At 50.9% G+C, this 27,337-nt stretch overlaps 1 protein-coding gene, 1 long non-coding RNA gene and 1 other non-coding gene across 3 annotated transcripts in view; 2 read left to right on the top strand and 1 right to left on the bottom strand.

Moving 5' to 3' along the window:
* KCNB1 (potassium voltage-gated channel subfamily B member 1) overlaps positions 1-27,337 on the top strand; it is a 116,580-nt gene that overhangs the window by 49,612 nt on the left and 39,631 nt on the right. The window lies entirely within an intron of this gene.
* LOC110145772 (uncharacterized) lies at positions 145-8,876 on the top strand. The gene is made up of 2 exons (XR_002316313.2): positions 145-1,903; positions 8,632-8,876. It is a non-coding gene; the product is annotated as an uncharacterized lncRNA (long non-coding RNA).
* Positions 25,882-25,954, bottom strand: TRNAE-UUC (transfer RNA glutamic acid (anticodon UUC)). The gene has a single exon. It is a non-coding gene; the product is annotated as a tRNA-Glu (tRNA).

Below are 27,337 nucleotides of genomic sequence, written 5' to 3'. Positions count from 1 at the left end.
TGTCTGAAGCTACATCTAGATCAGCCCTGTCCCAGGACCCCCACCCCACCTGTTCTAGAAGCCACTACCCCTTCCCAGACTGGACCTGGGTCTTCCGATTTATGGCATCACCTTGGCGGGCCATACCGGTCATGCAGCTGGCAGCACTGTTACCTTTTGCTGCCATCAACACGGCTCTTTACTCCCGGTAAAATGACCTTAATTTATCAGGCATTATGACTAATACCAGATGATTACGGCCATTAATATTAATGATTTTCAGTCCCAGGAGGGGACTTGGGTGCTAATTGGCACTCTTCTCTTTGCTTCTTTTCTCAATACGGCTGCCGATTTCCGATGTTCTGCATTTCAGCGTCTTAGTTTCAAAGGGAAATATCGCGTGAGGCATTTTCTTATTTCTGGATGATTCTCTCATTCCATTCCCTCATTTCCTTCTGATCCTGTAAGCAGTCTAGAAACACGCCGGATGCACTGGGGGCTCCAGGATACTGACAAAGGGCTGAGGTCACGGCTGAGCGGAAGACGGCTGCGTTGAGCTGCCGGGAGAGGCAGCGCTTTGCCCAGAGGAAGGGAGACAGCAGGGAATGTGTACATTTGCCCAGAAACAGAGCCCCGTCTCAGACACCCACGCCTTCCTCTATCTCTAATCAAACACTTTCTGGTCTTTTTATATAAGGTGGAATCTAAATCAACCCCTCCCAACACCCCGTCTCTGGGTTGGCTGAACAAACGGGGTTGTTTGGGGGCTCAGATCGGAGAGGACAGATCACACTCCTCCTCCTTCTGGCTCTTAGGTTTTGGGGGCACTGGGAGCTGATGTTGCCCGCGCTGAGAGAGATGTCCTTGTTGTCCTTCCGTTTCCAGTGGAAGATAGGTTGCAAATAGCAGCCTGTTGCCATGGTCACGATGGCGCTTCCTTCTGGGGGCGGGGCGGAGAATGGCCTCCCTGGGGGGTCCCTGGGCCGCCTCGCCCACTCGGGTTTGGCCCCCTCTGCTGGGGCATTCATCTCAGAACGCCTTTCTGGAGCTGTAGGCGAGTGAGGTGCCAGAAGGCCCCTGGGCTGGGATGGAGCGCTGGTATCCTGACTGAGGCCACAGTCCAGCTCCGGGAAATGGCAGCCGTGCCAGAAAATGGGCATGAAGTACTGCCAAACCTTCCGATTATCTAAATGAGAACTTTGGTTTATACGGTCACTCTCCCAATTACTTTTATTGTTGGCAAAGACGGCACATCGTAAAATTTTTTAAGAACGGTGTGGGCCAAACAAAACACGTCCGTGGGCCAGCCATTTTGTCTGGCCAGCTCGGCAGTCGTTCCGCGACCAGAGCGGAGAAGCGTCACCCAAAATGGCAGCCGGCGCGCTTTTGGGGTCGCGAGGTCAGCGAATCCGGGCACACCGCTTTGTGAGGAGACGCGAGGCACTGGCAGGCAGATTCTGAGCCACTGCTCCACCGGGCGAGTCCCGCCTAATGGTGTTGGTCCTGGGCTCATCGAGGGGCGCGTGGCCTGCGTCTGCCCCCGGCTTGCTGAGTGAGTTTGAACTCGCCGCCCTCCCAGGGTCTCCGCGTCTGTACCATGATGGGACTGGATCATTTCGGAGGGTCTGGCTCCTGCTCACTGACTGCCCCTCCTATGCTCATTTACTCTGCGTGACATGATGTCCACTCTGTGTGACGCCCAGAAATTTCCACAGATTTCAGTCAAGAGACTGCTGCCTCCATCCATTCACGTCTTCATTACCAGTGAGTGACCTGTTGAACAGCCTCTGTGACGATGGCTGAACTGGGAATGGGGATGAAGCCCTGAGGAGGACAGGCAAGATCCCTGGCCCACATGAGCTCACCTCCTGCTGGCAGAGGCAGGAAAAATGGAAGGATCATCTGCATTTCTGCTCAGATACTGGTGAGACGCTAAGCTTGACTCATTACCTGGATTGGTTTGGACAATGTCCAGTCTCTTCAGACTCAGCTGAGCTATTACAACCTCCAGGAAACTTTCCCTAACCAATTTCCCCACCCCTCTTCCACCTGCCGCCCCCACGAGTCAGGATTTGCCTCTGATTCTTCAACTTTGGCACTGTTGACATCTGGATAATTCTATAGTGGGGGCTGTCCTGTACACTATACTATGTTTAATAGTATCACATACCTGCTAGATGCCAGTAGCCAGTTGCCCTGATATGCCCTCACACACACACAGGTATTGCATCAAAAATGTCTTGTGGAGGGGAAAAAAAATCACCTTTGGGTAAAAACTGCTGGTTTGAGACCATCATGGTGGCCCCATTCCTTTTGCCAATGATGGCTTAGATGTAGGTACGTGATGCCACCTATCAAATCTGCTGGGACATTTCTGGAAAGGTTTCATCTATTTCAGAAAATGATAGGAGGATGAGAAGGAATTTTTTCCTGTTCTTGGTTGTGGTCATGACTTCACATGATGGTCAAATGATGGCAGCCACTTTGGGTCCGTGAGGTGAGTGAGCCTGGGAAAAGAGCCAATCCTCTGAGGTTGGTAGAGCAGATGGTAGAGAACTTGGATCTCTGGTGGTGGTGTTGTGAACCTCAGAGATGGGGTAAGTCTATCTCTGGACATTTTGTTATATGAAGCTATAAATCTCCTGTTTGACCCTTTCTTAGTCAGAATTTTCTACTTCATGAACCAAGAGCATTTCTCACAGATAAATCATGCTTTAGACCTTATCTCACATGTCAACTTCCTCACAGAGATCTCCTCTGCTCCCTGGTAGAAATTAGGTTGCCCTTATTATTCTGAACTTTCCTCTGGTGGCATTCATCCCAGTTTGTGTTAATATTTTGTGCATCTGTTAAGACTCATCTTGCTGTACTAGTCTGTGAGCTCCATGAAGACAAAGAACCTGTTTTATCTTTTCTTTCCACTGTACCCAGTGACTAACACAGTGCCTGACACGTAGGAGACCCTCTATGTATTTTTGTTGAAATAATGAACGAATGGGGAAGTGGGTGGGTGTGTGGATGGAAATATGAAAAGGTGTGTGTTTGAAGCTGTGCTGTGCACTTTGGTGGGGAAGTCTTAGGTCTGCAAACCCCAAAGCTGAACCTAGAACTTCAAAAGTGAACAGAGGGCCCCTGAAACACATCTCATTCAGCTCTGAAGAAAGCACGCCTGTGAAATCACATTACGCAAATGCTTCACAAGACAGCAACCTTGTCTTCCTTGAACCTAGACATCAGAGTTGTTTGAGAAGTGGCTACGGAGGCCACAGTGCAGAGCGGCCTGCCAGGCAGTGGAAGGACAGAGTCGAGAAAGAGCACAGATTTAGCCTGGAATCCCTGGGTGGGTGGAGGCCTGAGAAAAGCTGATTGGCTTTGTTCAAGTGAAATCTGATGAAATGTGGAGAATCATTCTATCAGAGGCAGTGAGGAGTGTTCTGGCTGAATCACCCACCTGGACAGTGAAGGTGGCAGTGAGGGGGGGTTTTGTGGTTCAGATGGGGAAACCAAGGCCCACAGCAAGTGAAGAACTTGACTGGCGTTCCCCAGAAAGTGGCCTCAAGTCACCTGGCTAGTTACTTGTATTGTGCTGTAGCTGAAAGCATCACACCCTGTGTGCCCTTGGGTAAGTCACTTTCTTTCTCTGAGCCTCCATCTCTTTGCTGGGATAATTGGGGTGCGAGGTTCTCTCAAACTAAGCAAGGCTGTTGGGTAGCTTCAGCAAGACATCAGGGAGCAAGCCCACAGGTGAATCGTTGGGGCTTGGGGGTGGAATTCTGTCTTGAAAGCCTTCTTAAAACATCCAGGAAGACAGACAGCATGGGGCTGCCTGAACTGGGGATATTTTCTTATTTGTGTGTTTCCCCTTCTAACTAAAACTCTGTTGTCATGGAAATGCTTCTCTTGGTATTTTTTTAAAAATGGTTTGGTTGGGATGTAATTCATGGCATAAAATTCACCCATTTAAAAGTTGTAACTCAGGGGTTTCCCTGGCAGTCCAGTGGTTAAAATGTGAGCTTCACCTGCAAGGGGCGTTAGTTCAATCCCTGGTTAGGTAACTAAGATCCCACATGCCCCAAAATGCGGCCAAAAAATACATAAATAAAATAAAACCCTGTGAACCTATATATTTTTTAAAAGGTATGACTCAGTAGTTTTTAGTGTATTTGCAGAGTTTGTGCAGCCATCAGTACAGTCTAATTCTAGAACGTTTACATCATCCCCCAAAGAAACCCCATACCCACTAGCAGTCACGCTCCATTCCTGGGTTCCCTTGGCCCCTGACAACCAGTAATCTGCTTTCTGTCCATTTAGATTCACCTCTTCTGGACACTTCAAATGGATCATACACCAGGTGGCCTTTTGCGTCTGGCTTCTTTCACTTAGCGTAGTATGTTCAAGATTCATCCATGTTATAGCAAGTATCAGCGCTTCCTTCCTTTTTATGGATGAATAATATCCCATTGTATGGATATGCCACATTTGGTGCATCCTTCGTCAGTTTGTAGGCATTTGGGTTTTTTCTGCTTCCTGGCTTTTATGACTAAGGCTGCTATGAACATTCATGTACATGTTTTCATATGGAGAGAGGATTTTAGGTCTCTTGGATCTATACCCAGGAGTGGAATTGCTGGCTTGTATGGCAACTCTGTTTAACAGTTTAAGGAACTGCTTTCTGGGTCTCTCTTCCCCCCAGACTGTGGAGTAGAATTCAGGTCAGAGCTGCTCTTGTGGGTCAAGGCTTTTACCTCGTAGTTGGATGTTGCCAAGGTCTCTTCGTCTACTTGAATATTCTAAAGGGATCCCACAGGAGGACAGTTTGGATTCAAGTCTGCTCCTTCAAGGTTGTGTGATCTCGGGTAGGTGACCAAACCTCTCTAACCTCCATTTCCTTCCCTGCAAAATAAGGAAAGATGCCATTCCTGGCTTGAAAGATCATTATGACAGTCAAAATGAGGACATGTGTGCAAGAAGTATTTGTAAAAGCTAAAAACAGCTGTGTCTTACAGTGCAGCTGCTATGCCGTGTCCAACTCTTTGCGACCCCATGGACTGCAACATACCAGTAGAGATGTTATTTATTCATTCAACAGATATTTGTCAAGAGTCTGTTATTGGCCAGATATTATGTTATGTGATGGAGATGGACCTGTGATCAAGGCAAATAAAATGCATGCCCTCTGAGATTTTACATTCTGGTCCTTTCAGATTGTGGCCAGCCACTCTATAATCTTGAGCAAACCATGCTTCCTTTTCAGGCCTCAGTTTTACCACCTGTTATCCCCTGGAGAAGGAAATGGCAGCCCACCCCAGTATTCTTGCCTGGAAAATCCCATGGATGGAGGGTCCATGGGATCTCAAAGAGTCGGACATGACTGAGCAACTTCACTTTTCAAATGGGTGTGCTGGATACATCCAGGTGCAGTCCATCAGTAAATGAACCATACTGGGCACAAATGAACCATACTTCAGGGACACAAACTCCCAAACTGCAGGAATCATCTTCAGGATACAAGGAGAGTGGGCTCTTCCTAGACATTCAGAAGAGTTAAAGACGGCCCATCCAGGAGAGGCATGTGGACTAGAACAAGCTTCCTTCCCCCCTCTTCCACATCTTCGGGACTCAGTGACACCACCATCCACAGGCAGCTCGCAGCCTAACAGGCACGATTCTGTTACATCCGCTGGCTCCTTCCTGTAGTGGAACCCAGCCTGGTGGTCCAGACCTGACTGCGGGCCACAACTGAGAAAGGGGCCCTCTGGAAGTGTGTGTTCCTCACGAAGAACAAAGATGTAGGCAGCAGTCTAAAATAGATGCGGAAAAACACTGCTTTTTGTTTTCTCTCTGGAAGGGTGGCTGAGTGAGCCACGGCAGGGGACCCAGAACGTCTGTACTGAAAACGCTGTTATTATAAGGCAGCCAGAGGAAGGAGCCGGGAGGGGCTGATGGAAGACACCACCCTTACCACCCCTGTATGCTCTCCAGACTGGGGTTTGGCCCCAAGAGAGCCCTGAGCCAGACTTGATACCAAGGGTGATTCTCACTCCTGCTTCCCCGCCCCTGCTGGCTCTGACCGTGTCCCTTGCCTTGCTCCACAGTCTTCTGTGGCTCCCCGCTACCCTCGGGAGAAGCGGAAGGACTTAAGGCATTCAGGGCTCTCCGGGTTCTGGTCCCAAGTGACTTTGCTGGCCTCTCTCCACTCCAGGCTACTTTTTGGCAGTCCTAGAACTTGCCCTACACTTTCATGCCTTTGCTGACCCAGTCCCTTCACCTGGAACCCCTAGATTAGTCCATCAACTCAATTCTATCTAATCAAAGCAAAAAAATTTCTATGCCCCACTCCCTCCCTCCCAAACCAAGCTTAGTGACCTCAGCCTAGAGACCTGACTTGAGAGTATAAAATTCCCCAGAGACTGCGTGTGGTCAAGTAAATGAATGGAGGTGACCAAGTGAGGTGCCCAGCAAACAGAAATTCTCAAGCTCTGTCTAACAGAGTGGATGCTTCTCAGTCCTCCCCAGTTGCTGAGATGCAGAAACATGTAGCTTGATCCTCCAGTTTTGCAAGAGAAGTTGAAAATTGGGATTATAGAATGAAATCTCAATTTTATGAATGTTAGCAACTAATTCAATGTTTTGGAAACACTGTTTAGACCAAACAAAATGTATCTATGGGCCAGATTCAATTTACAGTCCACGAATTTTCAATTTCCCTTTCCTTGTTACAAACAGAAGAAGTTAAGTCACAGTGTGTTATACGTCAGCAGTCTCCAACCTTTTAGGCACCAGGGGCCAGTTTCGTGAAAGACAATTTTTCCATGGACCAGGGGATGGGGAGATGGTTTGGGGATGATTCAAGTGCATTACATTTATTATGCACTTTATTTCTGTTATTATTACATCAGCTCCACCTCGATCATCAGGCATTCAATTCTAGAGGTTGGGGACCCCTGTTATACAATATATAGATTCATTTGGCCTTATCCTTGAGGCTGGGTTGGGTGCCCTCTCCTAGGGTGGTCTTGACAGTGTCTCTCTAAGGAGATGAGATTTGTGCAAAGACGTAAAGGGAATGAGGGAGTCAGGTTGTGGTTAATCTGGAGGAAGAACTTTCCAGGAAGTCAGAACTGCAAACGCAAGGGCCCTGAGACAGGAAAGAGCCTGGTATGTCTGAGGCATAGCAGCAAGGCTGTGGGCTGGAGTTGGAGAAAGACAGGAGGAGAGAGGGGAAGGGTTTGAGGAGTGATAACCAGGTCCATATCTACACAGGGCCCGTAGGAGCCTGAATTTAATTCAGAATGAACAATGAAGACAACGAATTGATGAATGAATGAATGAATGAAGGGATGAATGAATGAATGGGTTCCAAACTCCTCACCAGAATATTCATATTTGCTGTGGGAGTGTGGGTGTGGCTGCTTTGTCTTAGGGTCTGAAGTCCTCAGAATTACGCTGGAAGACGTTGGTCTGTGGTTAACATCGCCAGATTGCCATCAGTCTGGAGCTGTTTTAACAGTGCTTGATTAGAAGCCTCAGATGGAGAGGGGTCTTCATGAGGGTGGGTATGTATGAGAAAGACAGACAAATGGAGAGGAACCAGGCAGAAAGAGATGGGGTTCACCAGAGTGCCCGTCTAGTACCCTCATCCCAGCAGGCCGGGGACACCAGGCCTCCAGGGGGGTACTCTGAGCTCCCCAGCGCGCCCATGAGACTTCTGATCACCGGGTCCTCAGGACTCCTGCAGCCACCCCTGGTGAACCCACCGATGATAGCATGTGGCAGACCCGCTCCTGTCCTTGGCCGCACTCGGCCTATGAGACTATTTTCTGCCTTGACTCAGGCACTGGCATCCCAGCTGCTGGCAAGCAAGTCTGGTGGGGTTGCCATAGCGACCCTCGGGCATGGATTCCCAGAGATGCTCCCTGCATCCTCCTCGAGCCTGCCACTGCTGATTGCTGGGGGAGAGCGTGACTCACCGTTAAATATATCACGGCCGTCCCAAATTGGCGGCTCAGCCCCGGCAGCCGGATGTGGGGACAGGCAGCATCTGGGGGCGTGTGGGGTTGGGAGGCTGAGAGGCACGACCTCCTGTGCATCTTCAGAGCCTTCGGCTCCTGTCTCTCCTGGGCGGTACCTTCACCAATCCCCTGCCCAGATCTCCTGCCTTTCCCAGTCTGTCTGGGTTCACTTGCTAGCCGGGTGACCTTGGACAAGAGGCTTTCCTTCTCTGGGCCTCAAAGTCCTCATCTGTAAAATGGGGGTGATGTGAACGCTGATGGTCAAGAACTGTGGAGGTCTGAGCTTTCACTTGGCTTGCAGGCTAACAAGTGGAGCCTGCCACCGCTGAGTGGATTCTGGCAGGAGACGTGAGCTCACTGTGTCAGAGACGGGGGACTATTACAGCTCAGCAGGCAGCATGAACTTCACGTTCCCGTCAGCCCTCTTTGCCCCCCGGTTCCGTGGGAGCCCTGCAAGGTGGCCCAGATGGCTGCTGCACCACCTGGACTTGTCACAGCTGAGGATCCCCGGGCTTAGGAAACCCCCAATTTTACAAGAAAGCTGCTGGCAAACCGGCTCAGCCTTTGCCCTGGTAGGAGACCTCATTTTTCTTATACTGATGGGGAAATAACTCTCGCTGTACTATTTCTATCTTCCAAGGCTGCCGGCTAGACATCCTTGAGAAGAGAGTCCAGAACAAGGCTCTCATTGTCTCCTGCTCAGAAGACAGGCAGACATGGAGTGACCCGTGGAGAATCGTCTCCTGCATCAGTCTGTAGGGCTGTTGGGAGAGCAAAGGAGTTCGTACATGTTAACTGCTTCACACGGCCACCTGGCGAAGAATAAGCACTTAATAATGTCAGCAGTTATCATATGATTATCAGCTTTTGTTGTTTAGTCACAAAGTTGTGTCTGACTCTTTTGTGACCCCATGGACTGTAGCCCCGCAGGCTCCTCTGTCCATGAGATTTTCCAGGCAAGAATATTTGCCTGGACTGCAAGGAGTTGCCATTTCCTTCTCCAGCGGCTCTTCCTAACCCAAGGATCAAACCTGCATCTCCTGAATTGGCAGACGGATTCTTTACCCCTCAACCACCAGGGAACTCCCTTCATGGTATAATCTCTTTTTAACTAGTAGGAAGTCAGAGGCCTTCTGCTCTGTGGTTTCCCCAGTTAGGTGACTAAGAAAATCCCAGCTTCTATCCTTTCTCACCAGGACATACCCACTTATCTCCTGGGCTCCTCAAAGCTTTAACAACCCCTAGTCCACACCCCCAGCTCCTCCCTCTGACTTCTCTGGGTTCTTTTTTTAATGGCTTTATTGGGGAAATAATGTATATACCATAACATTGCTTCATTTTAAAATGTACAATGCAATAGTTTTTAGTAAATTTGCGGAGCTGTACTATGATCCGATTTCAGAACATTTCCCCAAGAAAAAACTTCCCGCCTACTTGTATTCACTCCCCATTCCCACTCATAGGCCCAGGACGCCACATATCTGCTTTCTGTCTCTGTGGACCTGCCTCTTTTGGACATTTCATAGAAACAGACTCACACAATATGTGGTCCGTTGTGTCTGGCTTCTTCCGTGTTTTAAAGGTTTGTCCATGGCATCACATGCATCAGTGCCTCATTCCTTATTTACAGCTAAGTAGTATTTCATTCTTTGTCTAGCCCACACTTTGTATCCAATAACCTTCCCTAGGTTCCTGATGAGTGCTTTTGGGACGCTGTCATTTTCGGCATGGGCATTGACTCTCACAGCTGGGATCCTGCTATTGGCATTCCTTAGGCCTTATCCTGTCATCTTGGCCCTTTGGGGAGTCCTGGCGAGCTGAAAATAAGAGAGGAGCAGTTTGGCAGATGGAGTTTTAGAGACTTTTAAAACCACATGGCACATCTACTTCCATGAAAAGCAAGCAAACCCATTTCCATGGAGCCAGTCCAAGCCCTGGAGAAAGAGGCATTCATGAAGATTTTACAGGCCAAATTCCCCTACCTCTTCCCAGCTCCATCTCCACGGCAGCCCCACACGATCATCCAAAGAACAGAAGGAGCGGTTTCTGGTGCTTTCCCATACAAAGGCCTTATCTCCTTTGACATTCCAAATAGGACAAGAGCTCCCAGATAATTCCATGTTCCATGAAAAATATGCAATACTGAATTAAAGGAAAACATCTATTCTCCACCTCTGCCACCTTCACCCCTGACTATGGAGGCTCTGGGGGTGTGTTTGGTTAATAAAGAATTCTGTCTCAATAAAGTAAGAGTCCACGACTATTCTTAGCTATTTTAGTTGATGAACTGGGGAGAGATTGGGGGAAAGTCAGCAGGTGAAGTTTTCTGGCCTGATTTATTGACCTTCCTTCAAATAACCAGGATTCGGGATTCCTCGGTGGCTCAGACAGTAAAGAGTCTGCCTGCAATGTGGGAGACGCAGTTCGATCCCTGGGTCAGGAACATCCCCTGGAGAAGGAAATGGCAACACACTCCAGTATTCTCGTCTGGAAAATCCCATGGACGGAGGAGCCTGGCGGGCTACAGTCCTTGAGGTAGCAAAGAGTCAGACATGACTGAGCAGCTTCACTTCCTCCTTTCCTCAAATAACCAGGCTTCTCTGCTGTTATTCACATCTTACATCTGGATTTAGGCTTCCTGCAAGATGTAGGAAATGCCTTTCAAGTTGGAGAGCGTGTTGGGGAGGTGTTCTGGTTATCTATTGTCGCGTGACAAGCCACCCCCAAGACCGAGTGGCTTGAAACAAAATCACTGATTTATTCATGAGTCTGCAATGGCTATGGGGATGGGTGGGGCTAGTTCACTTCTGCGGGGCACGTGGGGCCCACTAGGACCCCTCAGCTGGGGCCCCTCACCCAGCCCAGCCTCGGAGTCGCTCCTGGCTGTCAGTGCCTGCATCTCCTCAGAGCATGGTAACCGGGCTCCACGCGTGACCATATCAAGAAACAGGAAGTGATAGATGCCCGTTTCTCAAGGCTCGGGTCCTGAAACTGGCAGCACATCATTTCGGCCATACTCTGTTGAACATGCGATTGCAGAGCCCAAATTCAGGAGGAAGGAACATCGACCTCACCTCGAGGCGGAGACCGTGCTGGCAGTGTCTTCTCTTGGCCGTGCTGTGCACGTGTGGGGTCTTAGTTCCCAGACCAGGAATCAGACCCGCACCCCCGCCACTGGATCACCAGGCAGTCCCTGGAAGTGAGGTTTTTAGACTCACAGGGCTAGCAAGTTCATGGCACGTCAGGAAATCAGGAGGTTTTGGAGGAGGTGTGATGGGACTCTCAAGCCAAAGGGTCTGCCCTAGAACAGGACCCCCCGAGTGCCTTGTGTTGGCCAAAGTGTCATACATGCTCAGTCACTCAGCTGTGTCTGGCTCTTTGCAACCCCTTGGACTGTAGCTCCCCAGACTCTGCAGGCCATGGGATTCTCCAGGCAAGAATACTGGAGTGGGTTGCCATTTCCTTCTCCAGGGGATCTTCCCAACCCAGGAACTGAACCTGCTTCTCCTGCATTAGCAGGTGAATTATTTACCACTGAGCCACCTGGAAAGCCCCTGGCCAAAGTTGGTTTCAGCCAAATTTCATTTCGCCTCATGGGCCAAATGCGAAGCAGGACTCCACCCTACCTGTTGCACGCCCCCAGGTCAGGGTCCTGCGTTTGGAAATCCGGGCCTTCTTGCTCAGTCTTGGCCCACGACATCCTCTCACAGGTGGGGAAACCCAGGGACTTTCCTGGCGGTCCAGTAGTTAAGCCTTCCAAAGCATAGGATGTGGGTCCCACCCCCACTCAGGGAGCCAAGATCCCGCATGCTTCCTGGCCGAAAACCCAAAACATAAAACAGAAATGATATTGTTAAAACTTCAATAAGGACTTTAAAAATGGTCCATAGCAAAAAAAAAAAAAAAAAAATCTTTAAAAAGAAAAAAGAATGGGGAGACCCACTAATGTGTTGGCCCGGCAACACACAGGTGCCTGCGCCAGGCCCCTAAGCCCCTGCTTTAATGGAATCCTGAGAGACCTCTCCAGACACACCTTTCACCAGACCTTTTAGGGAAAATACCTAGAGCTCTCCGGCTTCTTCCGGGAACACACCAGCAGTGAAGCGTAACCTCCCCCCCCCCGAAACTCAGGGTACCATGTGACTGGACACCCTTGTCGTCTGGATTTTCTAGAATCCTTTTTCTTCAGACCCTGGTCGGCAGGCCTGTCCTTACCTGCATGGCTCTCTTAGCAGCAAATTGCTAATGCCAGTGTGCTTAGAGGACCTCTTCTTGGATAGGAGGGGACAAGACCGGGTTTTGGGTGCTGTCTTCTGCTCTTAGTGGCTGTGGGTCATCAGGCAAGTGACTTCACTTCTCTGAGTCTCCGTTCCCTTTTCTGGCAGGCAGGAATACTGTTCCCGGGTATCGCGAGAATGGAGTTGACAGTGTACCTATTACACTCCATACGGCGCTTCACCCTATAATAGCTGCTCAGTTCATGGTAACTGTCATGATTATGAATGATCATTTTCTGCCTAATAATGGTCTTTTGGAAAGGGGAGCCAATTCCAAGGAAAGCTGATTTTCTGTAAGATCTCATTTGCTGGGACTTCTCTGGTGGTCCAGTGGTTAAATCTCCACCTTCCAAAGCAGGGGGCCCCAGGTTCAATCCCTGGTTGGAGAACTAGAGTCCACATGCTGCAGTGAAGATCAAAGATTCCGAGCATCACAACTAAGACCCGGCACAGCCAACCAAATAAATAAATAATATTTTATTAAAAAAAGATTTCATTCGCTGTTTACAAAGGAATGTTTCCCAGTTCCTTGGTAACCATGCATTTGGAGCAGTATGTCACGATACAAATTCTACCTTGAGCCCCAAAACATTCTCATTGTGTTCCTTGACGACCTTGGCTGAACAGAGCATGCTTTGCCTCCAGTCAAACGCACAAAACAGGTATTGTTACAGCAGTGACGTGGGCGGGTGGCCAGCAGAAAAACTGCCCAACCCCAGTGGGAAGTCAGATCTGCGTTTCTTGAAAGGAAAAATCCACGGGGCATTTCATTTCAACTTAACCCGGTTGAAGTACTAAGGAGTCTGGATTCACTTGTTTGTTCTCCAACAAATCTTTCTGTAGTGTCTACTGTACACCAGCCCCTTGCTAGGCTCCGAGCAAACAGTGATGAAGGAAAAAAGCCAAGGCCCCAGAGCTCATGAAGCTTACTGTCTAGAAAGGAGAGAGGAACAAAAAACAACAGGACACCGTGAAATACATAATATCTGTCCACAGATGTGCTTCCCTGGTGGCTTGATGGTAAAGAATCCACCTGCCAACGCAGGAGACACAGGTTTGATCCCTGGGTCAGGAAGATTCTCTCGGGGAGGAAACGGCAACCCACTCCAGTGTTCTTGCCTGTAAAATCCCATGGACAGAGGAACCCTGTGGGCTACAGTCCACGGGGGCACAAAAGAGTTGGCCATGACTTAGCAACTAAACAACAATAAATCCACAGATGTAATAAGGAAGGGCACAGATTTTGATGGAAAGTTGGTGGCATTTGAAGGAGGTCAGGGTAAGCCCTTCTGGGGATGTGACATTTAAGCAGAGATGTGAAATAAGTGAAGAAAAGAGATGTGTGTTGTGTGGGGGGTGGAGTGTTCTTGGCAGAGGGAATGAATAGTGCAAAGGCCCTGAGGCTGGAAGTGACTGGTGTGTTCCAGGAGCAGCAAGAAGGCCAGTGTGGCTGCAGCAGGGTGAGCAAGGGGAGGGGCGGAGAGAGGCAGGCCAGAGAGCGAAGAAGGGCCCGCCATGCAGGGCCTCGAGGGCCTGGCAAGGACGTCAGCCTTTGTTCTGAGCGCATTGGGAGACAGCCAAGGAGAGAGAAATGACCCAGCTTAGGTTCCAGGACCCCTCAGATGAACGTGGAAAATGAATCGGTTTATCATAAGCACAAGGACAGAAGCAGGAAGATAGTGAGGAGGTGACTGCAACCATCCAAGCAGAAGAGGATGGTGGCCTGGCCCAGCGGCATCTGTTAGGGAAGGGGGAGAAGTGGGTACATTCCAGACACCTCTTTTTATTTTTTTGGTCCACACTGTGAGACATGGGATCTTAGTTCCCCAACCAGGGATCGAACCAATACTCCCTTTTGTGGAAGCCCGGAATCTTAACCACTAGACTGCCAGGGAGATTCTCCCAAAATCCCTTAAAGGTAGATGTGACAGGTCTTGCTAATGCCTTAGCTCTTCTGAGATTCCCTGTCACTTGTGCCTCCACCTGCTCCCCCAGCAGCAGGCTCAGAAGCACAGTCTAGACCAGGTCAGCTGGGCTCTGCCCACTTGGAGAGACGGCGGCCTGGTCCACCCATGCCCTGGGGACCCAAGCCCTGGGCAAGGGCCACCCTGGCTTCTCCTAGGTGGTGTCTCAGAAAGAGTTCTGGACTGAAGAGCCTTACCATGGGTGACATCCCCCACTGTGTGACCTTAGACAAGTCCCCTTCCCCATGCTGAATCTCAGCTTGCCTATCTGTGAAATGAGAATTTTGAAACCAACCCTACTTCCTCCTGGGGTGGCTGTGAGAAGTCAGATGCAGGCTGGATACGAGTTCCGAGGTCAGTAAAGGGCCACATTCACAAAAGGGTTAAACTCAAGTATGTTATCAGTAGTGATATTTGGTCATTTCTGCTGTCCTGCGGGCTGCTGGGGAACTTTGGCCTTGGTTCAGGTCAGGTCACAGCTATGCTAAATCAACATATCTCACTTTTCTTATTGAAGTATAGTTTATTTGCAATATTAGTTTCAGGTGTACAACCTAGTGGTTCTATATTCTCACAGATGATACTCCATTTAAAGTTATTAGAAAAGATTCTCTAAATTCCCTGTGCTGTATATTACATCTTTGTATCTAATTTATTTTATACCTAGTAATTTATCTCTCTTAATCCGCTACTCTATCTTGTCTCTCCCCACTGGCTAGATGCTAGTCCATTCTCTGTATCTGTGAATCTGTTTCTATTTTATTATATTGATTCATTTATTTCATTTTCTTAGATTTATAAGTAAAAACATACAACATCTCTTACTTTGATGTTTTAGCCAAACAGCCTGGGCTGCGTGTGGGATTGGACAGAACTGGGTGGAGCTTCTAGCTCAGTTTCCGGAAAGCCAGCTAAAAAAACCCGACGATCCCCCAAGTTCACAGCCAGACCAGCCTTCCAGTCTCGTATTCCCTCCTGCCCCCTCTCACCCAAGGTTCCCAGGGGGGAGCCAGGCCCTGCCACTGCAGGGAGTGAATTTGTCGCTGTCCCCCGGGAGTGGCTAAATGTAGATCGTGAGCTTACTGTTCCTCTTCTCTGAGCTTCCCTGGTCCCTCCCTGAGAACTGGGTCCTTCAGGCCAAGAGAAACCCCAATTCAGTTCAGTCGCTCAGTCATGTCCAGCTCTTTGCGACCCCATGGACTGCAGCACACCAGGCCTCCCTGTCCATCACCAACTCCCGGAGTCCACCCAAATCCATGTCCATTGAGTGAGTGATGCCATCCAACCATCTCATCCTCTGCCATCCCCTTCTCCTCCTGCCTTCAGTCTTTCCCAGCATCAGGATCTTTTCCAGTGAGTCAGTTCTTCGCCCCAGGTAGCCAAAGTATCAAAGACTAGAAGACTTCTGTTTTTTCAGATTCCTGGAATATAAATTTATTTTCTTAAACCCCCCAAATGAAGACCTCCCCAAATTTGCAGAACATTTAAAATATTAAATTGAACAAATTCATGCTTTTGACCTGCCTGCACAAAATTACAACACAGTGTATGTGTGAGGTTCACAAGATAACCACAGGATTTGTTTTATGTGCTTATATATTTGCATTTTAAATTCATGCTGTTCTCGTGGCCTGAGCCAGTAATGGGATGCGAGAGTGGCGAGATCTGACGAAACGGTCTTCTCTCATCATCATCACTTGTGTCCCTGTTTGTGTATGTAACCCATTTAGACTTAAGGTCAAAAGTCTAAAAATATTGGGATGGCAGTATTTTAAATAGGTGATATATTTTCTTGATGTGAAAGTTAAGTGTTAAAAAAGGCACACAGTGAAAAGTCGTTCTCCCAACCCCTGTCCCCAGCCCTCCTCCCCAGAGGCAGCCACAATTACTAATTTCTCCTGATTTCTTCGAGAAACAATTTAACCACATACAAGTTCATCCTAATTCATGTATGCATAGATCCTTTTTCTTTGCTTTATTGAAATGGGGGCTGGCTACACACATTGTTCTCATCTTGCTCTGTTTGCTAACATTATTCCTCAGGGATTTTTCTCTATTTATGCATTGTGAACCATCCTGCCCCTTCTTTACAACTGCATAGTATTCCATTGTGCGGCTCACTCACTGTTGATTTAACTTGCATTGTCGATGGACACTGAGGCTGCTTCAAAACTTTCTAATCCAATAAACAGCAATGTGGTGAGTAACTTTATGCTTCCACCATGAAAACTTGTTGAAGACCCTTAGGCATTATGAGGTCTAGCAGGAATGGCCCCTTTTTTACATACCTCCAACCCCTTCCTGGAAGCTGAGGCTTAATTAAGGACAGCATCACAAAATGAACAAAGAACATTCCAGGCAGAGGGGACTGCAATGCAAAGCCCCTAGGGCAGAAATGAGCTCAATATATTCAGAAATGGCAAGAAGGCCACTGTGGGTGGAGTGGAACCTGTGACAGGGAGAGGTTAGAGAGGCCTTAAGCGGGTAATCAAGCCATGGTGAGGTGAGGCAGGAGGGAGCTGATGAATGAATGAAGCCATCATAAACCAAGAGACAGGCCTGGCCCTCCCCTGACCTCTAGGAAGATTGGTGGCTGCCCCCTTGGGTCCCCTAGAACTTTCCTCCAAGGTCACCCACAGAGAGAAAGAGCCCAGTGACCTGCCGCAGGGCTGGAACCCACCAGGTCTTCAATCAGCTGGGTTCTGGCCTCTCCCAGTGCCCACACTGGCATGGGGCAAGCACTTTTTTTTCATTATTTTTATCGTTATTTATTTTTATTTTTTGGCTGTGTTGCGTGGCATGTGGGATCTTAGTTTTGCACCAGGAATCAAATCCGTGCCCCTTGCATTGGAAGCACAGAGTCTTAACCACCGGACCACCAGGGAAGTCTCATAGATTTTTTAAATGATGGGAGCTCTTGGGTGCTGAAGTGGGCAGAGCTCAGAATATCCCACTGCTTCACTGCCCGCCCCCTCCAAAAACACTCTCCTACATCTTTGCATGGCCAGCCCATCTCTCTCTGAGCAGCTCACCTTCTCTGGCCACCAGTGATCCACTACCTCCCTCTCCCGGTCCCCAGCCACCTGCCCAGCCTGCCCCATCGCCTCACCGTTTGGAGCCACCGTGAAGCCTGGTGGTTTCACAGCCCAGCTCTGCCCAGACAAGCTGTGAGCAGCCTGGTTTCACTGCTCATGGGGGTGAAGGCAGTACTGGTCCCCACCTTTCAGGCTGGAGAGAGATGCAATAAATGCACATAAAGTATTCTGAGCAGGGTCTGGCATGGAGAATGCTCAGAAGGTCAGACATTGCTTTTCCACCCAGGGCCTTAAATCTCATCTCCTTTCATTCATTGCTTGTGTATCATCAGGCTCCCGTTCTGAACCTTGAGCTCAGGAAGGGAGTGCTGCAGTCGGGTTCAGCCCTGTGCCCCCAAGTGATATTTAAAGAGACCTTGGAGGAGAAGTCCAGAGTTATCTGGGGCAGGAGAGGTGGGGAGAGAGCAGAGCCCGTGTGTGGACCCGGGGGGCAGCCCAGTGGGGAAAGGAGAGGGGGGCCACGGGCTGTGGAGCAGTGAGGAGGGGCATGCGGATCAGAGGGGGATCAGAGGGGGAGGGCAGCAGGAGCCAGACCCTGCAGGGCCTCGAGAGCCACAGCTGGGGGGTCTGGGTTCATTCCGGAGGTACTGGGGAGCCATAGAAAGCTCGAAAGCAGAGGGGTGATGCGTTCAGATCCCGCAGACGATTCTGATCTTGGGGTTCTCCGGGAGGAAGGGTTAGAGGAGGCAAGAGAGTGGGCAGTGCCGACTCAAACCATGACTGTCCTCTCGGATCTGTCCCCCTCCCCACCTTTTTATTCTCTGTCTCTCTCCCGCCTCCCTGCTTCCTCCTGGTCTCTTCGCTCTGACCGTCCTGTCTCTCTCGTACTCACTCACCTTTCCCTCTCTCCATCTCTCCCTCCCTCCCTCCGCTTCCCTGAACAGAACTCCAATTCATCTTCCCCACGCTGGCTGGCCCTGGCGCCCTTCCTATGGCAGAGCTCATTATTTTAATTAAACTCTGGGATCTGTTTCACTAGCCTGACATCTTGCTTAGGGAAACCAAAAGAGGTGCACCCTGGGGCCAGGACGGGCAGCCGCCGGGCATTGTGGGAAGGTTTCCATCGCCTGTCCCGGGAAGGGGCCCGGCTCTTAAAGGGGCAGCTGGGCATGGCAGCTAGGGATTGAGGTCTGGCTTGGCCTCAAAGCCCCATCACTTCCTTGGACAAGCTCCTTCCTGGGCTACAAAATGAGGTTTTAATAATTCTTCTGTCATAGGGTTTTGAGAGGTTTAAGTTAACACAGGGCTTTTCAACCTGAGGGTCATAAAATCAATTTAGTGGGTCACAACCACCATTGAAAGCCCAACAACAACAAACAGACATGACAGAATATGTCATCACTAGGAGCCACAGTTGTGTGAGGAGCCTTTATTTCAGGGCGGGAATGCTCTCTGGTTTGTTTTGTAAATGTCTCTCTTCCTCAGGCGGCCCTTCTAGAAGGCTTGAAAGTACAATTAAAGTACTCAGCCAAGTTCGTACAGTAGACACTCAGACTGCGGTGGCTGACGTTTCCTTGTGGGCAGCCAGAAAAGACTTCCTGTTGACTTCTCTACAGTATCAGTAGTTTCACCCCATCTCACACCCAGAAAAACCGAGCCTCAGAGAAAGAAGAGGCCGGCCCATGCCAGTGGACCAAGCAGAGCTGGCCTGACCGGGCCTGAGTACTGCCTACCCTCCCCCATCTAGGTCTGCAGGCATGCATTGCGTGCCAAGTCGTTTCAGTTGTGTCCGGCTCTTTGCGACCCCGTGGACTGTAGCCTACTGGGCTCCTATGTCCATGGGATTCTCCAGGCAAGAGTACTGGAGTGGATTGCCATAGCCTCCTCCAGGGGATCTTCCTCACCCAGGGATCGAACCTGTGTCTCTAACATCTGTATTGGCAGACGGGGTTCTTTTCCACCAGCACCACCTGGGAAGCCCCAGGTCTGCAGGAGATGGGGGTGGTAATCCTCTGACTGCTAATGAGAATTTGGGCCTGGCAGGACTCGGGTCTGTCTGGGCAGGGGCTTCTGGGGCTGGGGCTACCCTTGGCTGTGACCCCAAAGGCAGCACAAACCCCCAGCCCAGTGATCTTGCCTCTCTAGTACCCCACCGCCATGTCAGAGGGGAGAAGGTTGCAGTTTTTCTGCTCCTCTCTGGGCTTTCCAGGAGCCAGTAAGTCTAGGGGAAATTCCCAAGTGCAGCAAAGGATGATGCAGTGGCTGGTGCAGGGCTGTGGGGGGGTGAGCAGGCTGGCAGGGTCTGCAGGGGTGGGGGGGGCCAGTCTATCAGGGTCTGCAGGGTGAGGGGGTGCGGCCAGGCTGGCAGGGTCTGCAGGGGTGGTGGGGGGGGGCGGCCAGGCTGGCAGGGTCTGCAGGGTGAGGGGGCGGGCAGGCTGGCAGGGTCTGCTGGGCTGTGGGGGGGGCCAGGCTGACAGGGTCTGCAGGGGGAGGGGGCAGGCAGCCTGGCAGGGTCTGCAGGGTGAGTGGGCCGGCAGGCTGGCAGGGTCTGCCGCGGTGTGGGGGGGTAGGCAGGCTGGCAGGGTCTGCAGGGGTTGGGGGGGGTGACCAGGCTTGCAGGGTCTGCAGGGTGAGGGGGCGGGCAGGCTGGCAGGGTCTGCCGGGCTGTGGGGGGGTAGGCAGGCTGGCAGGGTCTGCAGGGGTTGGGGGGGGTGACCAGGCTTGCAGGGTCTGCAGGGGTGAGGGGGCGGGCAGGCTGGCAGGGTCTGCAGGGGTGGGGGGAGGGGGCGGCCAGGCTGGCAGGGTCTGCAGGGCTGTGGGGGGGCGGGCAGGCTGGCAGGGTCTGCAGGGGGAGGGGAGGGGACCTCTGTGAGGTCACAACGGAAAACAGGCCCTAAGCTGAGAGGCAGGAAACCTGGGTCCCAGGCTTAATTCTTCCCCAGCAGGGTTGTGTGCCTGAGGGCCAGTTCCTTCCCCTCTCTGGGCCTCAGATTCTACACTTGTATAATGGGCATGGTGGCTCGGAGGCCCTTTAGGAAGCTGACCACTCAGCATCTCAAAAACGCTCCCATGAGCCTGCGATTCTGACTCTGAGAAATCTCCTCAACTTCCCCAGTGGGGAAGGCCTCGTGTAGTTATTCATCCAATAAACATTTACTGAGCAGGTGCTGGGGACACATGGGGGATCAAGGCAGACCCAGTCCCTGCCCCTCGTTCTAGTCCGTGAGACAGGAGCCAAGAAAGAAATGACCGAGTGCTTTCAAAGCCCTGAGAGAGGGTGGTGGGATAACACGTGAGGTGGGGGGCAGGCTGCTTTACCAAGGTGGTCAGGAAGCCTTCTCTGTAGAGGTAACCGGAAGGGGGAGGCTCTGGGGAGACGGGGGCGCCCTCTGCCGCAGCAGGGAAGGGCCAGTACAGAGCGCGTGGGGCCTGGCCTCGTGAAGTTGGAGGCTCCACTGGGACATCCAAGTGTCAAAGCCAACCTCCTCCCGCCCAGATGGCGGGCGGAGGGGAGCCCGCCTTGCAACAGAGATTAATTCCCATGACCCAGTTCTGTCTGCCGGTGGCTATGTGGGTCACCTGGACTGCAGGGCCTTGCCCCTCAGAACCTGTCCCGCACCCACCCTCCCCTCTCTGGTGTTCAGTTCTCTGGACCCTGCGGCCCCGAGAACACTGAAGGAGGGAAACCAGAGCATTGCTGTTCCACTGGCCTGTCTGTGAGCCCTGGACCCCCCTGTCTCTGCTCTTGTTGTACCCTCTGCCTAAAATCCCTTTTCCCCTCCTTTTATTTTATTTTTTCAATTTTTGGCAGCACCCCTCAGCATGTGGGACCTTGGTTCCCCAACCAGGGATCGAACCCATGCCCGCTGCATTGGAAGGTGGAGTCTTAACTCCTGGGCCTCCAGGGGAGTCCCTCCACCCCACTTCCCCTCTCAACTCACATATTCTCTCCATCCTTTTATGTCAAGCCCAGAAGCCGCCAAGAAACCTTCCTGGCTTTCCACTTAGAATAATAGGTACCATATTTTAAATGCCTATTAAGTGCCAGGCTCTGTAAAAAGTAATTTATCTTTCTGGTCTCATCTAATCTTTGGAGATAGAGATGACTGCTTCTATTTTACTGATGAGAAAGTTAGGGTCGAAGGAGGTAAAGTCACGATCTTGAGGTCATGTGAGGGAAGTGGCAGGGGTGGCAGAAATTCAAACTATACTCTGACGTGTTTTACAGAGCAGCTCAGGTACTTCTGTGCCTAAGGGACTTTGGGCTCCTCAAGGGCATAGATTGAGTTTCTTTAGTTTTTGCATCCCCAGAATCTGGCACAAGCCCTCCATAAATGCTGGCTGCTGGCTGGCTGGATAGATAGATAGATATGTAGGAAGATAGATGGATGGGTATCTAGTAGATGGGTGGGTGGATATGTGGATGGATGGGTAGATGAATTATAGATGAACAAGTGGCTACATGATGGATGGATGGATGGATGGTGGATAAGTATATAAATGGGTAGATGGAAGAAAGGAAGGATGGGTGAGGTGGATTGAGTAGAAAAAGAGAGACAAGAAAGCCTAAGAGACAGACAATTTCCACATGAGAAAGCTGTTCTTGCACATTAAGTCATTGGTGATGCTCCCCTCTGACTTCAAGGATCAAGCAGTTCAGAGGCCAGCTCTTTTCAAAGAAGACAGGAAACAGATCCACCATTTATTCAACACCCGTTATGGATCAGACACCATCCTAAGAACCTTGTGTGCATTAATCAATCTTCACAAAAGCCCTATGAAGAGACTACTATTTTTATCTTATTTCTCAGATGAGAAATCAAACCACTTACCACAGGAGTGAGACCCCCGTGGATGATCATGGTGCTGCCTGTTGGTGGGATGTGAATTAGAAGCTACAGTAATTCCAAGGTGGCCCAGAGGTAAAGAATCTGCCTGCCAATGCTGGGGACACGGGTTTGATCTCTGGGTCGGAAAGATCCCCTGGAGTAGGAAATGGCAATCCACTCCAGAATTCTTGCCTGGAAAATCCCACAGACAGAGGAGCCTGGCAGGCTACAGTCCCTGGGGTGGCAAAGAGTCAAACAGGACTGAGCAGGCAAGCATCATCTCAGCTCGGAAAGGTTTTCTGACCCCAGGGCCTTTGTACTTACTGGTCTCTGCCTGGGGCCTCCTCCCGTGATTGGCTCCTTCTCACAGTAAGCTCTTGGCTCAAACATTTCCTCTCAGAAAGGCCGCTATCAACCACCTTACTCAGTAGCCCCCCAACTATTCTAAGAATTACTTAGGGAGAATACAGATTTGGCTGCTGTGGTAGAGACCCAAATAGATGTGGCTTATGCAATATCAAATATGTTTCTTCTCTTTCCCTCTCAGTGAGGAGAGGTCCCTGGTTCTTGCAATGCGGCATATGCATCTGAGGCGTGTGGGGCCTCTGTAGAGCAGGAGGGTGCAGTGGTTGAGAGACAGCTCTGAATCTAGCTGTGCCTGAATCCAAATCTCACCACCATCTCTCACAACTGAGGTCAGGTGGACCTGGCACAAGGATCTAAGCCCGTCTGAGCCTGTATTTCCGATCTGAAAATTCAGTTGTTAATAACATGCCTATTTCAGGAATGGATACACACAAAATGTCCAGAGCAGGGGTCAGCAAGCCAGGGCCTACTGGCCAAGTCTAGCCCACCACCTATTTTTGTATGGCCTGCAAGCTACAAGTGGTTCTTACATGTATCAGTCACTGAAAAATATCAAAGAGGAAATCTCCATTCAGAGAATATGAAAATTATATGAAATTCAAATTTTACTGTCCCGTAAAGTTTTATCGGAACACAGCTCATTTGTTCCTGTTTGTTTCTGGCTGCCGTCGTGCGAAAGGTGCTGTTTCCCTGGGGGCTCAGATGGTAAAGAATCTGCCTGCAATGCAGGAGACCTGGGCTTGACCCCTGGGTTGGAAAGATCCCCTGGAGAAGGAAATGGCAACCTACTCCAATACTCTTGCCTGAGAAATCCCATGGACAGAGGAACCTGGCGGGCTGTAGTCCATGCGGTCACAAAGAGTCGGACTCATCTGAGTGAGGAACACTTCGGCTTGTGCCAAGTGCAGAGCGCAGCGGCTGCGACAGACCCTGTGACCCGCAACGTCTAGCCCTTTACAGAGAAAGTTTGCCGAAGCCTCGTCTAGAGAGTGTTGCCTGGTACACAACAAACCTCAGATGGTGTTAGCTCACTGAGGCCCTTGGGAAGTGGCTATGGGGCAGGGACCAGACTGGGTTTATTAAGTAAGTACCAGTTGTGGGCTGCGCCCTGGGCTAAGCACATAATGTGGACAAATCTCATCTCAGCACTTGGAGTTAGGTGTGACTATGCCCATTTTATAGAAGAAGAAACTGAGGCTCAAAGAGGTGATGGCACTTGCCCGAGATCACCCCGCTGGATAAGTAGCAGAGCTGAGATTTAAACTCAGGGTCTTCGGATTCCACTGACTACCCCCTTCCCTTCCCCTCCATATACATACCACAAACCCCACTGCCTGAGATGGCTCTGCAAAAATGCCAGCCACTGTTTCTCCAAGGCCTGGCAATGGAATCATCTGGAAGAGTTCGCTGAAAATGCAGGTTCCTGGGATTTCCCTGCTGGTCCAGTGGCCAAGACTCCACACTCTCAATGCAGAGGGCCTGGGTTTGACCCCTGGGAACTAGATCCCACCTGCTGCAACTAAGACCTGATACAGCCAAATAAATCCTTAAAAAAAAAGGAGATCCCTGAGTCCTACTGCAGACCTCCTGAATCAACCTCTGTGGGGAGGACCCGGAATGCTTCATCAGCAAGATTCCCCAGAGGATTTCAGTGTCAGAGGGGCGGTCAGGGTGGAGGAGAGCCCCACGGGCTATAGCTGGTGGGGCGGGGGGAGCTTCTTGAGGAAGGGTGAGCTGAGGAAAAGTCGGGCAGGTGAGGGGAAAGCAAGGGGTGTCCCAGGCAGGGAAGCCTGCCCGAGCGGAGGCAGCAGGCAGCATTGACGCTGGTCTCCGCGAGCCCTGGAACTCCGAGGAGAAAGGCAGCTCTCCTACCTGGGAAGATCTTCCTTTCCTCTGGGACTTTAAGAGGAAACTGGAAGCTCCTCACTCCAGCCTTCAAAATCCCGTGTGATCTGCTTCCCGCCTGCCTTTCCGTCATCATCTCCGACCTTCCTTTCCTCGCTTCTTCCACCCTGGCCTCCTCTCTGGTCCTGAAACATACCTTGTTCCTGCCTCAGGGCCTTTGCACTTTCCGCTTCCTGCATCTTGCTCATCCTCAGACTTCAGCTCGACAGCCACCGCCGAGGGGCCTTTCCTGACCAGCTGCCTTCTCCCTCACAGGCATCTCTCCCCACAACCGCATCCCTGCTGTTGTTTATCTGTTTATTGGCTCCTCCACTCTCCTGGGGCTTCCCAGGTAGCTCAGTGGTGAAGAATCTGACTGCCAATGCAGGAAAGGCAGGTTCGATCCCTGGGTCAGGACGATCCCCTGGAGGAGAAAAATGGGCAGCCCACTCCAGTATTCTTGCCAGAAGAATCCCATGGACAGAGGAGCCTGGCTTGCTACGGTCCGTGGGTTCGCAGAGTCAGACACGACTGAGCAACTGAATACACACGCACCTCTCTCCTGAGAAATGACTTCCTGCTTCCTTCACGGCTGTGCCCCCCCCCCCACCCCCAGAGCCCAGCACTGTGCCTAGAACTCAGAAATTATTCAGTACCTGGGGACCAGATGGACGAACAATGTGAAACGTGCCCCAGAGAAGGGCTGAGCCACACTTCTAGGCTCTTCTCCCGGTGAAGTACTCAGCACCCAGGGGGCGGCCGGCTAAGGTTTGAGATGAGATCTCCGTGGCGTGGGTGGAGAGGGCCTTCCCTGGCGGTCCAGCGGCTAAGACGCCGTGCTCCCAAGGCCGGGGGCCCAGGTTCCATCCCTTATCGGGGAACTAGATCCCTCATGCTGCAACTGAGGCCCCGTGAGGCCAGATAAATAAATAAATATTAAAAGAATTTTTAAAAAAAAGTTGGGGAGAATTCCTGAAAGAGAAAACAAGGCAGTGGAAAGGGCCTTTTCCTTCCTCTTAGCCCTTGGAGAGGAAGGCATGCTGTTGCCTTCTGGAATTCTCCAGTCATCTCCCTGCCTCCACAGACCCTGGAGCTACCCCTGCCCTCACTGGACAAGCCCTGGACCAGCCCTCCACAGGCATGCTCCCGTCAGATCCTCACCACTCAACGAGTGATGAAGGATCCCTGCACCCATTTCACAGATGGAGAAACAGACTTGGAGAGGAAAGGAATTTGTCCTGAGTCCAGGGTGAAACCCAAACGCCGGAACTCAGCCCTCTCTCTAGAGCCTCTTTTCTCAGCCCCCACGTTGCCTGCCGCCCAACCCCACCTTCCATGCCACTTCAGCATACTCCCCTAACATGCCACTGTCAGAAAGTCCTTCTGCAATCTAACTCAAAGCCAAGAGAGAGAGGCAGCTTTGTTTCTGTTTCAGATGCACATTTAGGGCTCAGTTTTCACCAGAAAGGCATAGAGCAGTGAAATATTTATTTATTTGCCTGCACTGTGTCTTAGTTGCGGCATGTGGGATCTAGTTCCCTGACCAGGGATCGAACCTGGGCCCTCTGAAGTGAAAGTGCAGAGTCTTAGCCACTGGACCACCAGGGAAGACCTCTGCCTCAAGGTTTGAACCAGAGAAGTCAAAAGAGTGAGCAGGAGAGGCAGGCCACACCCCCAGGGAGCTGGAGGCTAGCAGGGAGCCCAGGCCTGGAGTGAGAAAGCATGGTAACAAACCGGAGAACAGCTCTGGACTATAGAGAAAGGCTGATGATTAATTGCCCAGTAAAAGAGCAGTTGGATCCGATGGGACCTTCCCAGGAGCTGGTGTGGCCCAGAAAAAGGCCTTGATTTTGAGGCAGGGCATCTCGACCCCAGCTCTGTGGGAGAATTCTTTGTTGTGGGGGAGGGGGGATGTCGTGTGCATTGTCGGATATTTAGCAGCGTCCCGGGTTCCACCCACTAGATGCCAGTATCAGGCCCACCCCACTGCCACTTCACGCCCTCCGTGACAACCAAGACCTTCCGAAGGGGGTACATTGCCAATTGTCCCCTGGGGAGCGAAACTGCACCTGGTTGAAAACTAGGGCTTTCAGGTGTAATCTAAAATGTTGGCATCTAATTTAGAAGGCTTTTAACATGCCTTCAGCCTCAGTTCAAATGCATCCTGGCGTCGGGCAGGTAACTGTCATTGGGCAGGTAACTGTCATCAGCAGGGCTGCTGGTCTGAGTCCTCTGTGCTACAAAATTAGGCTGACTCTGAAGGTCATTCATTGTTCATACGGGGAGGGTGAGGCCCAAAGATGGGGAAAGACTTGCCGAGGTCACGCGTGGCAGAGCTGAACCCAGAACAAAACTCAGTTTCCCCAGCCATAAAATGGGTTAGACTGGATGGGGTGGGGCAGCCTGGCAACTGTTCTCTCCCAGGCCTGAAGTGGTGACTCCTGTAGGAAGTCTTCCCTCCTGCTCCCAGATGGACTCGGTTTCTCCCAGGCAGTGGGCTCCACCCCCGTCCCCTGGACCCTCTCATTCTGCTTTGCAAGAAGTTGCGTGTCTGTCCCTCTGCTGCTGGACTGGAAGGAGGGTTGGGTCTTACTTGCTTTTGCAGACCTGGTGTCTGGCCCAGAGTTGATCATCTTTAGTTAAAATGTATGCATTTTTGTTTAGGTATATATGCCCTTCATTCATTCAACCGGCGACCCCCGAGCATCTGGCAGCACAGTGCTAGGAGTTGCAGGTTTGGTGATGAGCACGGTAGACTGGGCTCCACCGCACTGTATCTCCTAGCAGAGTGGTGGAGACAGGCATTGCGCCTCATCCTGCAAACATTCAAACTCACATTGCCAGGGCCAGGAACAGAGTGAGGCGCCCAGGGCATAAAATTTAAGATGTTCACTCTCGAGGTGGTACAGTGTATGCCCCCTCCTCAGCCTGGCCCCGAGAGCATGAGCAGAGAGACGTGCCCTCATAAGGGAGGCAGCCCTGAGAAGGGAA

The sequence above is a fragment of the Odocoileus virginianus genome, chromosome 9 (genome assembly GCF_023699985.2).
Source record: "Odocoileus virginianus isolate 20LAN1187 ecotype Illinois chromosome 9, Ovbor_1.2, whole genome shotgun sequence".
Taxonomy (NCBI): domain Eukaryota; kingdom Metazoa; phylum Chordata; class Mammalia; order Artiodactyla; family Cervidae; genus Odocoileus; species Odocoileus virginianus.
The sequence above is the reverse complement of the archived record's forward strand: the minus strand, read 5'-3'. Positions and strand labels throughout refer to the sequence as shown.